The sequence below is a fragment of the Schistocerca americana genome, chromosome 11 (genome assembly GCF_021461395.2).
Source record: "Schistocerca americana isolate TAMUIC-IGC-003095 chromosome 11, iqSchAmer2.1, whole genome shotgun sequence".
NCBI lineage: Eukaryota > Metazoa > Arthropoda > Insecta > Orthoptera > Acrididae > Schistocerca > Schistocerca americana.
Genome location: NC_060129.1, coordinates 109707567 through 109724993, shown reverse-complemented (window position 1 = coordinate 109724993; position 17427 = coordinate 109707567).

Here is a 17427-nt window from a genome sequence, read left to right as displayed (position 1 = left end):
TGTAATTTGCAAAGTATCCATATAGATGTAGATTACGAATGATATTGTAGTGGACTTTAAAGGCCGTCTATGGTTCTTTCACTTGCTCACGTGAACCGTGATAATAAAAAAAATGAGCGTATGGCATTGTGGGCCGGGAGTCCCCCATTCGGCCGCTGAGGGCAAGTACTTATTGCATCTGACGCGATATTGGGCGACTTGTGCGTCGGAGATGGGAATGGAATAATGAAGAGGACAACACAGCACCCAGTCCATGAGCGGAGAAAATCTTCTGCCACAGTCGGGAATCGAACCCGGGCCCCTTGGTGCGGTATTCCGCCGCGTTTACCACTTTTTTTTTTTAATCTCATTTTGCTCGTTTTTGTTTGTTGTATCTGCTCCTGGTGGACTTCGAAAGACACCCGTTTCAGTTCGTTGTTGATACATTAACTCAGTTTTTTTATTACTGAGGGCAGCTAGCCCTCTGACTGAACACGCTGAGCTACCGTGCCGGCTATCCACTCAGCTAACGGGGGTGGACACTGTGATAATAATTTATGAATTTATGTTGTTACTTTTTTTTTATTACCTCAATTTATTTGCGACATAAGTTGTAGCTATATAATGAGTCGCGTGAGCTACAACGGAATTGAATTGTATGTATGTATATTATCTGTCTTTTTTGTGATACATTCATTGGTTTAGGAGCGAACCTCATTGCCTTTAGATGTCGCCTCTAAGTAGCATCTGTGCAGATATGACGTCGGGCAAAGCCATAGAGTAGAAAAATCTCTGGAGTGAGCATTGCATGTTGCACATGTTGTCAACATTAAGCTGTAGTTGTCACATGATCTCTGGATGACTCTTTTTTAGACCAGTTCACCTTGGCCGTGAAATCCCGCAACATCAAGTCAAAACCATCCGCAATGCATTTCAAATGGTGGCATTAAGACAAACCGCCAACAGATAGTCACGTCAGGGTCTAGTTTAGCAGGGAATACAACCTGTCGGTTTTGACCAATGACGTCAGTATTGGTCAGAGAGCATGTTTTACAAAGATGAAAGAGCTGAGAAGAATGTTCAGGAACAAAGGAATTCAAGAGTGAAAAACTGTACTTCACATATACACTCCTGGAAATTGAAATAAGAACACCGTGAATTCATTGTCCCAGGAAGGGGAAACTTTATTGACACATTCCTGGGGTCAGATACATCACATGATCACACTGACAGAACCACAGGCACATAGACACAGGCAACAGAGCATGCACAATGTCGGCGCTAGTACAGTGTATATCCACCTTTCGCAGCAATGCAGGCTGCTATTCTCCCATGGAGACGATCGTAGAGATGCTGGATGTAGTCCTGTGGAACGGCTTGCCATGCCATTTCCACCTGGCGCCTCAGTTGGACCAGCGTTCGTGCTGGACGTGCAGACCGCGTGAGACGACGCTTCATCCAGTCCCAAACATGCTCAATGGGGGACAGATCCGGAGATCTTGCTGGCCAGGGTAGTTGACTTACACCTTCTAGAGCACGTTGGGTGGCACGGGATACATGCGGACGTGCATTGTCCTGTTGGGACAGCAAGTTCCCTTGCCGATCTAGGAATGGTAGAACGATGGGTTCGATGACGGTTTGGATGTACCGTGCACTATTCAGTGTCCCCTCGACGATCACCAGTGGTGTACGGCCAGTGTAGGAGATCGCTCCCCACACCATGATGCCAGGTATTGGCCATGTGTTCCTCGGTCGTATGCAGTCCTGATTGTGGCGCTCACCTGCACGGCGTCAAACACGCATACGACCATCATTGGCACCAAGGCAGAAGCGACTCTCATCGCTGAAGACGACACGTCTCCATTCGTCCCTCCATTCACGCCTGTCGCGACACCACTGGAGGCGGGCTGCACGATGTTGGGGCGTGAGCGGAAGACGGCCTAACGGTGTGCGGGACCGTAGCCCAGCTTCATGGAGACGGTTGCGAATGGTCCTCGCCGATACCCCAGGAGCAACAGTGTCCCTAATTTGCTGGGAAGTGGCGGTGCGGTCCCCTACGGCACTACATAGGATCCTACGGTCTTGGCGTGCATCCGTGAGTCGCTGCGGTCCGGTCCCAGGTCGACGGGCACGTGCACCTTCCGCCGACCACTGGCGACAACATCTATGTACTGTGGAGACCTCACGCCCCACGTGTTGAGCAATTCGGCGGTACGTCCACCCGGCCTCCCGCATGCCCACTATACGCCCTCGCTCAAAGTCCGTCAACTGCACATACGGTTCACGTCCACGCTGTCGCGGCATGCTACCAGTGTTAAAGACTGCGATGGAGCTCCGTATGCCACGGCAAACTGGCTGACACTGACGGCGGCGGTGCACAAATGCTGCGCAGCTAGCGCCATTCGACGGCCAACACCGCGGTTCCTGGTGTGTCCGCTGTGCCGTGCGTGTGATCATTGCTTGTACAGCCCTCTCGCAGTGTCCGGAGCAAGTATGGTGGGTCTGACACACCGGTGTCAATGTGTTCTTTTTTCCATTTCCAGGAGTGTATAAGGGCCAGTAGTATTTTCACGTTAACGATATCGCATGTTTGTGTCTTAGTATTTCTCCTCAAAATACAATGGAAAGAAATGAATGAAATACATCACTAGCAAAGAATACATCACGTTACATGTATGTCAGTTGTATCTCGAAACTCTTTCGAACTGTATTGCTCAAGTGCAGTACGGGATACAAGTTCAGCGTACGACGATTTCTTAGTTTCAACTACCACTGCTGTCCTGTTGTTTACTGGAACTATATATCCCCTGCTTCACTAAACCGTAAATGAAACATCGGATACAAATTAAAAGCCCATTCGAAGTATGTTGCTTAGTTACAGTACGGAATACGAGTTTGTCGTAAGTCGATTTCTTCGTTTTCACTAGCATCACTGTCCTGTTCTTCACTTGAACGATGTATCCTCCGCTTCAGTAAACCCTAAATGGAGCACGTGATACAAATTGTAGATGTGTTGTTTATTTCATCTCCGCTATTAGTAACAGTCTTTTCATACGTACATATCAGTACTACTGATGACAGAAGGACCTACGTATGTAATATATGTATACCAGACTCCCGTTGACCTCTATATATGTACACTGGTAACGAAAAGGTGGAAATAGACGTATGTTACATTTTCAACCTGTACCTCAGTTGAACTACATGGAGACAAGAAGACGACACATGTGCAATTTGTATGCCGTACTTCACTATGGGGTTCAGTTATCTTGTTGCCTTGGACGCTAATAGTATCCCATTCGTTACTTGAACTATATAGCTGTACGCAACATTTGTATCTTGCTCGCCAATTGACATATATAGTGTCAGTGTAAAGGAGAAGTGAAGGACGGGATACAAATTTTAGTTGTGTCGTCAGTGTAAAGGCGAAGTGAAGGACGGGATCAAATTTTAGTTGTATCGGCGGTTTCGCCTGTTATATAGCAAGTACACATTGGAAAATGTCGTACTGATATTAGTGCTGCGAAACGAAAGAAGATCGGCAGCTGAGAAATTTCTATTACATACTTCACAACACGAAAATACACATATTGGTGGAATAAAACAGTGAAATAACAAAATAGTGAAATACCGTGAAAAAAGCAAATAGAAAAGTGAACTTACCACACGGAAATATCGAGGAATAACCGAAGCTCGCCTAGACAGACAGTAACGAAAATTACGTACCCACAAACAGACAAATCCATTCCTACAAACGAAAATAAGACACTAAGAATTGTTCTACAGTAACAAACTAATACTCCAAATTACTTCAATATCATTACGAATAATTATTTTAATGTACAATGACAGCGCTTATCCGGAACACAGAACTGTTGGGTCTAGTGCAGCAGGGGATACAACCCGTCGGCTTTGAACAATGACGCCATTCCTTAGTCATAGATCGTAATGTCTTCACTTCGAGGCATAGATAACAGCGATCGCTTGATATTCGGTACATCATTAAATGTGTGATTTAATTAACTTAATTGTTTGTTTTTTATTCGGCCGGTACTTAATATTTTTCGTAATGATATTGAGGTAATGTGGATTGTGTTTTTTGGCTTTTGAAAAAAAAAAAATCTCACGAGGTAGAATAAACTGATCCTACTTTATTAAGCAATCAATAAAAAAAACTAAACTAAAACATAACAGCTTTTGCTGTTATGTTTCAATTTCGTTTTTTTACTGATTGCTTAATAAAGTAGGATCAGTTTATTCTATCTCGTGAGATTTTTCTTTTAAAAAGCCAAAAAACACTTTATCACCTACTGAAGGCAGCTACAGCACTACGAAGAATCGCTTCTCGGCTTTTGATAAGATATTGCTTAATAAAGTAGGATCAGTTTATTCTATGTCGTGAGATTTTTTTTTAAAAAAGCCAAAAAACACTATTGCTTCATAAAGTAGGATCAGTTTATTCTATCTCATGAGATTTTTTTTAAAAAATGCCAAAAAACACTATTGCTTAATAAAGTAGGATCAGTTTATTCTATCTCGTGAGATTTTTTTTAAAAAAAGCCAAAAAAACACTTATTAGCTACTGAAGGGAGCTACAACACTAAGAAGAATCGCTTCTTGGCTTTTGACAAGATCAATGTTTATCTCTCTCGCATTCCTTTGTTTCTCAACATTCTCCTCAGCTCTTTCATCTTTGTAATACATGCTCTCTGGCGACTTGTGACGTCATTGTTCAAAGCCGACTGGTTGTATCCCCTGCTGCACTAGACCCGAACTGTTTTATTATCTATGTCTCGAAGTGAAGACATTACTATCTGTGACTAATGTATGACGTCATTGGTCAAAGCCGACGGGTTGTATCCCCTGCTTCACTAGACCCTCACGTCACGTAACGGCAAGTCAATGATTCCCGGGAGGGAAGTGTCGACGGTATCATCGTCTGCTAACATCGTAAGTTAACCTATCTTGCCGCGCTTAATTGTTGTATAGTAGTGGATATTGTGCTTTTGTAACTTCTTCATATTTATTTCATTATTGTGCTTTGGTTCCATCGCGGGCTTTTGTAACTTCTTAATCTTTATTCATTATTGTGCTTTGGTTCAGTCGTGAATTGTAAATGTTCCATAACGACTTGGATGTTTTTTCATTTGATGTTCTTACACAAGCAATGTGAGATATCTGAAAGCAAAAAATTATTTAGTTTTGACCATAACAGAACAGATACCCACTTTCCCACACCACAGAAATGTCTATGTTTTGAAATGTTGTTTCACGTCTCACCGCTTGAATAGACAGAACTGATCAAGAACATACGTTATGAGGCTTGCTTTGGCCATTAATAACATTAGTTCCTCATTTGCAATACTACACTCTGACATGGACTAAGCGAATTGACGTTACATGACGTGACAGACAGTGTGAATAAAACGCTGACGCGACAGTGCTGTGACGTTATGCCCGCTGATTTTGCTCATCAAAGCTGTGAGAACAATTTATCCCAGGTGTCAAATGCAAATTGTTAAGGTGTCTTCCATACACCTGTCCCAAATACACAGCACATACTAAGGGAATCTATCTGTACTCACAATATGGTGTCATTCATAATTTATACGACGTTTTACAGACAAACCTATGCCACCCCAAGATCACAGGATCACAGTAGCGATGTGTTTCGACAACAGAAAATCAGTTCTGTGCATCTGAATGTTCACTGTTGTAACGTTCCATAATTATAATATTATTTGTGTTTGTTATTGGAGATCCGATGCGTAATGTTTGTCTTACTGTGTGATGTGTTGTTGAGCAAATGGAGCACTTAATCAGTTTTACTGCAATCCAAAGAAAAATTAAACAACTTCATCTGGGAAACCAGTATGTAATGGCTATAATGAAATCAATCTCTCTGAAATTTACTCAGTCTCGTGAGCACCGAGATCTATCGCCTTATGCAATAAACTGATAAAATTCCCTATGCAAATAAACCACGAAATACATTTTCCTTAGCTCTTGAGTTGCAATGGATGTGATCTTGGTATTCTGTTCTCTCCACAGTAGGCATACAAAATATTCCATCTTGGCACAGTGAAGTGCAATGCCAGCCTTAAAACAGCTTCATACAAATAATGCCAGTAGGTTGGCTGATAGATAAATAACCTTGCAAACGTTCAGTGAAAATATCGGATACTGGCTCAGCACTGTGCAATGCTGCCTGCATTCAAGCTGTTACAAACATTAATACTTTTCTGATTCTGTCACATTAATATTTTTTTGTCTCTGATTGAAAAATAATTTCTTTTAAAAACGGTAATTGGATTTAAACAAACATGGCATGGAAGAGGATGGGGTACTGATAACGGGATATGCTAAGACTGAATTGTATTCAAAATAAAGTTTCTCCTTCACAAAATCTGATATGAAACATTTGACATTAACTTCAAAACCAGTGAACTTCTCAACTGTTCTAGAATTCTCGCTTACTGATGTAATTAAAAATACTTGGATTGTTACATGACAAAAGGTCTGACATCATCTGTAAAACAGATTTCAAAATTTAACTTCCCTGTATTAGATTTACAAAATATTACAAATATGGTATCCCTAATCAACCTCTACATTAAATCTGATGGAAGATACTTGTCACCTACATTCAAGGGTTGGTTCTGTTAGAATTAGTAAAATCCATATTGTGTTGCTGTATACGTAAAACTAAATATACAAAATTTCGTTGTTACAAAACTGTATTATGCTACATCCTTAAGCCAACAGCTAAATTCTCACAGATAGCCACTAGCTTTAAGTCTTACATCCTACCTGTAACAGAGAGCAAAGGCAACTGTTACTGCGTTCTGCGCACCACTATGTACAACCTGTTCTACCACTCAGGCAACAACTTTGGTTTAGTTGTGTCAAAGATACAATCACTTCTACATGCGATAATCATTTCATGTCATTTTTCATGAAATGTATTACAAACTCGGGCTCCACATGCAAGTAAGCCCCTCACATAACCCTCCAGCAGGGTTTGTTAAATTTGCCATACGGTTTGGATGTGCAATGGACACCACTGTGTGGTCAAAGCCGAGGATGAAATCGGACATTAGAATTTATTCGTTGTTTTTTCTGTTTATGGATCATTAAATGAGATGTCTTTATCGTCCTTGTGCCAATGCAATTCGCATCCTTAACACCAGCGCAGTACTGTCACATTATCTTGGATTCTCATCTCCCTAGAACTGAATTTGTAGAGACTGCGAATTCGAGCTACTGATATGTTGATTCATTTCGCTGTCAACTTTGGCAACATATAGTGGTTTGCAACATATTGGTTACATTGCAAAAGATTTTAATGGCAAAAATTCGCAATTTTCTTTACTAGAGTTAGGTATGGCACATGGATTTTTTTCTCATTTAAACTAGTATATGCTGTGGGTATTTCTTTTGGCATCATGTCATATTTTTGTGCTATAAACATGCTGTTTGCACCTTGTGGAGATAGATAACGCTATTCTTCCAAAGATGTATTTATAAATGTATTCACAGGTAACATAGTTCTTCCAAAGACGAATGATTTTATGTACCTATGATCTTCCTGTGAACATGGATTGACCATCATGGACTTTCAACCTATGCTATTCATCTTTGGCTGTGTCAATCAGTATCTTCCATAGTACATTTTCAGATCAAACTCACTACACATGTCACTGCGGTACTGATGTTCACTCTGTGCCTCGATTGTATAATGACTGGAAAACATATTTGCTATCTGTCTGTCATAGATTTAGACAATTTTGCACTTTCTGTTGTAAGTAGGCTGTTTAAGTTTTTATGTTGGTAACGCCATGCAGTGTTCTGTATGAAAATCACTGGCTGTGCTGTGTGTAGTCTGTGGCTGGTTTGCATTGTTGGAATATTTTCTGTTGTAGTGTTGGGCAGTTGGATGTGAACAGCGCGTAGCGTTGCGCAGTTGGAGGTGAGCCACCAGCAGTGGTGGATGTGGGAGAGAGATGGCGGAATTCTGAGAGCAGATGACCTGGACGTGTGTCCATTAGAGACAGTGAATTTGTGAGACTGGATCTCATGAACAGATATATATATCATGACTTTTGAACACTATTAAGGTAAATACATTGTTTGTTCTCTATCAAAATCTTTCATTTGCTAACTATGCCTATCAGTAGTTAGTGCCTTCAGTAGTTTGAATCTTTTATTTAGCTGGCAGTAGTGGCGCTCGCTGTATTGCAGTAGTTCGAGTAATGAAGATTTTTGTGAGGTGAGTGATTCATGAAAGGTATAGGTTATTGTTAGTGAGGGCCAGTCTTTTGTAGGGATTATTGAAAGTCAGACTGTGTTGCGCTAAAAATATTGTGTGTCAGTTTAGTGTTGATCAAAATAAGTAAAGAGAGTAATGTCTGAGTACGTTCAGTTTTGCTCAGCTGTTTGAAAATCAAATAACGTAAGGGGTTTACCAGCACAGTAATTCATTAATTTTTCAAAGGGGACGTTTCACTGTGCGCTGGGCATCCATTTCAATAGATTTTGACGATGACATCATTTAACAGTATATAATTGTACCAAACATTGTTGAACTTGATAATGACTTAAGGCCGAAATCATGATACGAACCTAGAATAAGGAAGATTCATACAGTCAGAAAGCGGAAATATCATTCCAAAAGCTGCGTTCGTCATTACGGTGTTCCATTTAGGTGATATGTAACTTATGGCAGTGACCATCATTTACACGTGACCTCCAATACACTTGCATATCCCAAGATATGGCAGGCTCGCCACACCCGAGATATATCGCTGGAAATGTGGCGAGCAGTTATTGCTAGCAATTGGTCACAAAACACACCAGCGATTTGTATAGCAATTATGGTCAATAATTCTAACGCCATTACGTCTGGAACACCTGCTATCGAATATTATCTACAGTGGTTAGCAAAACATCATATGTTGATTAGTACTCGAAGAAAAACAAGAGTTGAAATGTATTAAAGTTATTTAGGGATGTTGAAATTGTAAGATGCCAATTAAAATGGGGTTCAGATTTATATTATCTGCTCTTCTTCCTTTTTCCTTATTTTGGGGTCAGTACGTTAATGTGACAGTGGTAGAGGGTGCGGGATGCTCCTTCCTATTGCCAGCCCTTCAGCCTCTCATAATTCTTTTGGAGTGAGTGGTGGGGGGGCCATGGAGTTTTGGCATTTCTAACAAGCGCTCGGGATTACGCCATTGCAGCTTATATGTGTTATAGGATATTTTATGCTGTGCGACATTGTTGTTAGTTAATTTTTCTCAAAATTCCCCTGAAAAAGAACTACTCGCGAGTAATGAAACCTAATCGCGCAAAATGCTTGTTTTTGCTAACACATACGCATTTTTAAGGCATAATTGTAGATAAAAGTTTGTTAAAATTTTACGCTCTACAAAATTTAGTATGGCTACTGTAACCGAAATGTCCACCTGAAAGTAGGTAGATGGGGAAAAAGATTTTGTTGTGATTTCGGTTCGTTTTCTGAATGTGTCCACATGCACAAGTGCGCTTCAGTATCGAGATCTCTGATTTTACAACAGGGGGACGTTCGTGTAACATACTAAAAAAGTGGAACAACCGGAATAATTGCGATCGCGGATTACTAACTGCACTGTGCTACAGGGTGTTCGTGTAGAGGGGAGTGAGTGTATAATATTCTGAACAGGAACGCATGTCCGCGAACGTTCCCTTATCCATTCTCCGACGGTTTCAGTACAGCTGTTTAGCTCATCCACTTCTGCTTGAGGAACTGTATTAGGCGTGACGCAGTACAGTTGTTAGATAACAGTTCGAAGGGAAACATAACGAAACATCCAGTTATCACTTAAATACATTTGTTTATGTTAACACACTACACTCTTGTCTACACGTCGGTGATTACATACAAGCATCGGAGTCATGCTGGGTTGCATATAAGCTGCAGTAACGCCCTCATACTGAAACTTTTTGATCGCTATTTACACCTCCTCTCATAATACGGAAAGCAAAGAGCTGGCAGTAGACGCGATTTGCTTCGCAGTATCGAAGATGAAGAAGCGGTCACAGGTCTTAAGGTATGCGTTTTAGAGCACACGTTTGCTAAGGCTTTTTTCCTTCGAATTGTCATTGCTGTAATATCCCTGAATATTGAGCATTCCTCCTGAGACACCCTGTGTTATTTCCGTCTGTCAGGTACACTGTAGCGCATAGACAGGACGCGAACGGCAACCTGGCGGAGTCATTTCAGGCTTCAGAATGCAGTTCGTGGTTGTGTTGCACCAACTGGTTGTCACCCACCCGACACCATAGTACCACAGCTATCGTTTCCTTCAGCACAGCGTTTTCGAATCCAGATCGTTAGTGTGTCATACAGTGTAAGATGAATATAAAACTGTCGTCAGCGTCAGAGTAGATGCCATCAAATTCGTACCATATATTTTCTGATTCGCACGTCGCGAAAAGAACATATATGATTCATACGTGTTAACTGGCATAAGACAATGTACGAACGTTTCAGCACATTTCCCAGCTGATCTGGAGGCAAGAACTCACACCGAAAAAATTCGCAACTGTGACGTGTCACATTCATAACTGTCTACGCTCTCTTGCTGACTGGTGAATTATTCTCACCCAAGAAAACTTCCTTGTCCACACTGAGAATTGAAATTCAAATCTCGTGTTACCAATTTCTTGAAAAGAAAACTGGTAACTTCGAATTCTCTTTTTCTGTAGGTGTCGATAAGAGAACAACCATGACAAATACCGAAAGTGAGTACCGGGTAGTTAGATTTACTATGTGTTAGAGCCGCGTTTGTCGACCTTTGCGACTCTGGGGCACACCAACTTACGTTTCAAACTTTCGTCACACCACTGCACGTGACAATTTTTCCTAGATGCAGAAAAGCGAACACATTATATTCATACAATTCATTTTTTTATAATCCGTGTAATAATGTTTAATGGTGGGTGATTTCTTACAAACTGGGCTATTCCGAGAAATGATTTGGCGATACATTTTGTATGGTCTAGATGTTTTATATGCGGAAGATTTGAACAAAAAAAAAGCCTCCACCCAAACATGCCCTGAAGGCCCAACGGTTCCGACCGGCCACCGTGTCATCCCCAGCTCACAGGCATTACTGGATGCAGATACGGATAGGCGAGTGGAGAGCACAGCACTCTCCTGGCTGTTGTCAGTTTTGGTGACTGGAGCCGCTACTTCTCAGTCAAGTAGCTCCTCAGTTGTCCTCACAGGGGCCGAGTGCAGCCCACTGGCCCACAGAACTCGGCAGACCCGGACAGCGACCCATCCAAGTCCTAGCCAAGCCCGACAGCGCTTCACTTAGGCGACTTGATGGGAAGCAGTATTACCACTGCTGCAAGGCCGTTTGCCAGGAGATCAGAAGGCATTAAGAATCCTAAGGCACACCTGACGTGTGTTTGTGTATATCGCGTCACAGGGGCTGAGAGATGCTATGCTGTCTAACCACACTCTAGGCTGACAGGTTACTCTCACCACGCTGTTGCCTACTTTTCTAATGCACTGCGATGGCAGCGCTCCTAGCGGACAATAAGCTGCACTTCTGAATACGGTAAGGGATGTGTGAGGGTAGTATTTTATTTGGCTTACAACATAGTCTTCACAAGAGGGAGTGCACATAAAGCAGTAAAAATCGGCATTAACTAAAAAAAATTACACCGCATTTGTCTCTCTTTAGTTTCCTAAGGATCTTGGGAGGTATGGAATGGCATATCAAGCTGGGTTTACACAGGCACATATTGCTGGTCCACGTTGACTTACACATGTAAAGGTATGCGTGTAAACACCCAAAATATCATGATGTAGGAACTGGCGCACCTAGAAATTAAAGCTGAATCTGGGTGTACGTAGTGCTTTGGCTCTTCGCCCCCTCCCCCCCCCCCCTCCGTCCCCGTCGTCTTCACGAGATGGCGCTCCTTGTCGAATGGCACACTGCCTGTTTTTGATGGTTCGAGAGTTGACATGGTGCAAATTTTATTTCTAAGGCCTGATATGCAATGGCAGAGAGATACGTGGCCGTTGGTGTATGCTGTGCAATTTCTGGAACTCTGCAAGCATCATCCGTGTTTGTGGAACATTGATCTTGGTACTTCTAGTAACAGAAATGAGAAGGAGAAGCAATAAGTGACGCTGTAAACGTAATGAAGGAAAATGTACCACACAGTGATGAAAGTGTGTAGTACCGTATACCATGCCAAAGGCCTTGCCGCAGTGGTAACACGGGTTCCCGTCAGATCACCGCAGTTAAGCGCTGTCGAGCTTGTCTGGCACTGGCATAAATCAGTAAATCCTTCTTTCGTTTGCTAAGTTATTACATCTGGTTAGCAGTCCGCAGATTGCGGTCTTGCGGTAGCGTTCTCGCTTCCCACTCACGGGGTCCCGGGTTAGATTCCCGGCGGGGTCAGGGATTTTCTCTGCCTCGAGATGACTGCGTGTCGTGTGTCCTTCATCATTTCATCATTGCTGACTCGCAAGTCGCCGAAATGGAGTCAACTAAAAAGGAGTTGCAATACGGCGGCCGAACTCCCCCATATGGGGCCTCCCGGCCAAGAATGCCATACGATCATTTCATTTCATCTGGTTAACAGTTTTAGTGTTACGTTTTACATATTAAAAGTGTTACAGTTGTCATGACGATAATGGAAAAGAAATAAGTCTTGTATTATCAAGATCTTACTGCATGTCTCTGGACATTCTAGGTCGCCAGACTGGGGTTTTCCGTCGTTTTAAAAAAAATCACAATTCACGAACGGTTACAGATAAATCATTGCAGTTTTTTGTTTTCAACTGTAATTCAAACTTTAAAAATCAGGTAAAACATTTTAGTTACCAACTTCACTTAAATTTACACTGTTATCACAAGTTTGTAGCGCAAACAAGAAAAATTAAAACCTTTTATAGTACGATTTATAGTAGGTAGAAAGAATATTGTACTTGTTTATGTTTTATAAAAACAAACTGAAAGGTATTTATTTAAAAAATCAGAATACACAACCATTTACCATTACAATTTCTTATAAATAATATCTATAAAAATTGGCTTTCATGTGAAATTGCTTGAAGCATTCTGGCAAACACAGCGCAACATCACACATTGCACCATAGTATGTTGTTTCTTTGCCTTTCCACACTCCATTTTCTTTTTTAGCTTTGCTACCAGACACTTTACACCATCTCCACGGCCTCGATTTGCTGTCAGTTGTAGGAGTTTTATCTTCCAAAATGTCGCCCAGTTAGTCTGTCGCCTGCAGTCAAAGGCTTCGCCCCTACTTGTTCCTTTCCTGCTATCGTGGCCAGTGTTTCTCCATTTCACACACATGAGTTTATCTGGAGGAGTGGTTACCTATGTGGCATTTTATAGATAATATAACTGTTTACTATTCCCTGAATGAAAATTCTGTAAATAAGTAAATCGTATGTAGGACTTGTCAACATGTTTTGTATTATTTACAGAATGAAATGTGATGCATGAGAAGTGAATTAATTATTCTTTGAATGATGTAGTGGCAATTACTAATTATTCTTACAAGTTTCAAATAATTCAAAATGAAATTCATGCTTTATTTCAAAGCACTCATAGTATTTTAACTTATTGAAACAGTGATTCATCCTTCTAACTGATAACAGTCTGTAGTTTTCGAATCTTTTATTTGCACACAGCTGTTACCGTCGCTGGGAAAAAATTTAGTCACCTTTTAATCTCTGACACAGTAATCGTTACAGCCTGTGATATGGTAAGCGAGGGGGATTCACCTTATGAGAAAGGATTTTCGCATAGATATCGACCGTGTGTACCTGAATGGTGGCAAATCAGACTTACATCCACTCTGTAATAACAATGATCCGTCAAGTAAGTACGAAATGCAATCACACGTCAGGATGGATCAAAAGCAAACTAGAAGATGCTACCAATGTGACAATAATACAGTCGCCAGCCTAATTAGGCATTAACTTTCTTCCCTGTACCAGTTGGTATATATTCATGCAAAACAACATGTTGTAACACTGCATAATATAGTAGAATTTTAGAACCAGAAAATCTATTGAACTAATAGTTTCACATTCTGTACTGATATAGAAAATCACAAATACATAACACTACACTATAATGTTTACTACAAACCTTTATACTGTCTATTAATCTGATTAAAATCGGGCATAGGTTACCCTAGAAATTGTTCTTTTATGCCACACACAAAACGTCAATTTTGATAAAGCTAAAACACTGAAAAATTTTGACTTTTATATTGACTTTAATTTTTGCTGGTCAAACTAATTTAGAACACTTCAGAATTCAAATGAATGAAGGGGGGAGCCTGAAACTGTTATGATCGCTGTATTTAAAAAAAAAGACTACTGAATTTATTATTCATTCAAGATTTCCAGTATAAAACTTACTACTCTTTTCATCTTATTTACTGCTCATTTAAATGCCCTTAAATCTGTCTCGAAATAATAAACTTCATTACTATATCAATACTACAGTTATCTTTCGACTTCGTTAGACCTTCGCTATTCATTTATTGGTTCATTAACAAAACATTTCTTTAAACACCATTCTAATATAGCTAGTACTGCAAATAATTATTATTAACACCATTTTTAATTTTCATTTTGGGACACTCGGGTTGCACAACTTTTGGAACGGACCCTGTCTATGTTAGTTGTGAGGCTAATTGAATGATGGAAAAGTTCTGGTAAAATTTAGGTTATTATTGCACCAAACAAACACAGTTCGCTGTCTGATCCATACGAATACAGCGCTAAAAGTTTCAATCTGCTAGTATCGATGTGGCGGTTGGCGGGCGGCAAGATGGCGAGGCACAGAGCTCACATACAACCACAGTGTAGCAATACTTTTCCATTTAGTGCCTATCGAATTTTGCCATGCTGTGTGGGCGTTGGGATGGCATACCCGAGGCTCAGTGAAGCTATATCTTCCAGAAGGTGTTGCTCAAACCAGTGCCAAACTCCAACTACTACTGTGCCCGTTGTGCCGTGCAGTGCCCGTGTGCATTTTCCCACGCTCACCTGCCATCCACCTTTTTCCACTCCCTGACAGACTGGGTATTCACCCGAGGTTTTGCATTCTACATATCCCAACACCTTGCCTACGTATGGACCAGATGCACAGTTACAATTTTAAACATCTTACAACAATCTCAACATTTGTTGCGTTTCAATTCTATTACAATATTACTTGACATTTGACATAAACATTAATATTCACATTGAAACTTATTTACAGTTTTCTTAACAAAATGGGATGAAACAAAAAGAAATGAAATCAGTACATCAGTTACACAAGTTTATCGTAAAATCAGATGAAAAGAATTACTTATTTGTACAATAGTACAGAGTTGTTGCCCCTGTTTCCAGTAAATTTCACTAGAATCTTTTTGTCAATGTACCATCACAAAATTTTATATCACAAAACTTCCTTTCACCCACATTATATATATCTATACTTTTTAATACATCAAGATAATTTACATATCATTTACTTAAGTGCCTTTGGCACAGTCCAACCTCCTATCACAAAATTACTTATTATTATTAAATTTCTCAGATAAATAAAATCAAAATTTGGGACACTAACACTTAACTTCAAAGCATATACAAATACCTATGTATACTATAAAACAATTTTTTGCTGCTTGCATTGAATGGCAGTCCATTTCCTTATTTACTAATAAACACACAATGCTATTTAGAAAAATCACTACATATATTTTCTGCCTATTATTCATGTTTGGGCAGTCCATTTCGCATCTTTTATCACATCACCTGTACCACACTTACAATTCTCCTTTGACTATTTATCTGCCCTCTTTAGTGTTTGGCAGTCCTTTATATCATGACTCACGTACTGCCTAATTTGGTTTTTGGCAGTTCTATCTTTTACTTGACTTGCAGCATTTGCTTTTTCTTTTCAGCCCTTTTTTCCTAACACCTTTACATGTATAGTACATTTGGTAATCTGAAACTTACATAAGTACATTAGCACACTGACATTGGTATACATACATTTACAAAGATTTGTTACATTTAGAATAAAATAGTCTCATCATAAGATACAGCACATTTACTGCAGATTGATTTCTGAGTGTACTTAGGTCACTCACTCCTAGGAACATACAGTTTCAGGTCCACAACCTTCTTTACACCTAAAGGTCTCTTGGATTTTGGGTAGATCAGGTAGTAAGCATTGTCATGTGGAATGTTCTGTATTATATAGGTCCATTATAAATATATTTAAATTTGCAAATTTCATGGTTCAGTTCACTAGACTTTTCGTGGGTTTTTAAAAGAACATAACCCCCAGTTTTAAATTTTGAAACTTTCAGGTTTTTATCATGTCTTTTAGATGTAGATTGAGCTCTTTGCTGTGCCCTTTTTCTGACTAATTCTTTCTTTTGACTCAACCCCAAGCTTGTAGAAGGCGGACACCCTAGCCTTCCCTCAATTAAACTATTACTTCTGCTGGCTAACAAAATTTCTTCCGGTGGGAACCCACTAGACTCATGATGTAAGGTGTTCATGACATTCTCAAAGTCCGATATAAATCTGCCCTCTTTGGTATGGGTACCGAAAACGGTCTTACAAAGAAGGGTTTATGCTCTAATGTCTCAATCTAGTATTCAAAGTTCTTAACTAGACTAGTTTTGTCCGAAAATACGGTGCTATTACTTTCTAAAAGATGAAGCAATTCTGTTTTCTCATCAGAAGATATCTCATTCAAATTTTCCACAATTTCCTTAAAATCATGCCCTTGCCTATCACTCTCGTCTATTAACCTCTTGACATGGTACATTTCATACATGTTTGTCAAAGCATCATTGCCTTGGTCAATCTCCAACAATAAAGAACCAATTTCTGAATCGAACACCTTCCCATTTTCCTCAAATTTTATTTTCAAATTCGTAGATGCATTGTTAACTTTGACCACTTCCTGGCTACAATCAATAATAACTTTTTCTTTATCTAGCCAATCTATACCCAGAATCATTTCAGTACTCAAGCCTGGCACAACCAAAAAATCGTGTTCAAACTTTTGTCCTTTTATACTAACTTCAACCAGTATCTGGTTCTTTACTGGCTTGCTAGTCTTGCCAGTAGCACCAACAATTTTTACACCAGTCGCTAACATAATTACTAGTCAAGGCTTATCACAGATGTGTTCGAAGAAGGCTTGGAGATAGCACTTATATGAGATCCAGTATCAAGAAGTACTTGCAATTTCACATTATAAATTTTAACTGGTATTACAGTTTGTTTAACCGTCAAATGCTTTTCATTGCTGTGTTCTTCCCTAAGCAAATCCAGGTCGAAGATAATATCATCCCAAGATATGCTTTTGATCTGCACATCACCTATATCTGGCGGTTTCTTTG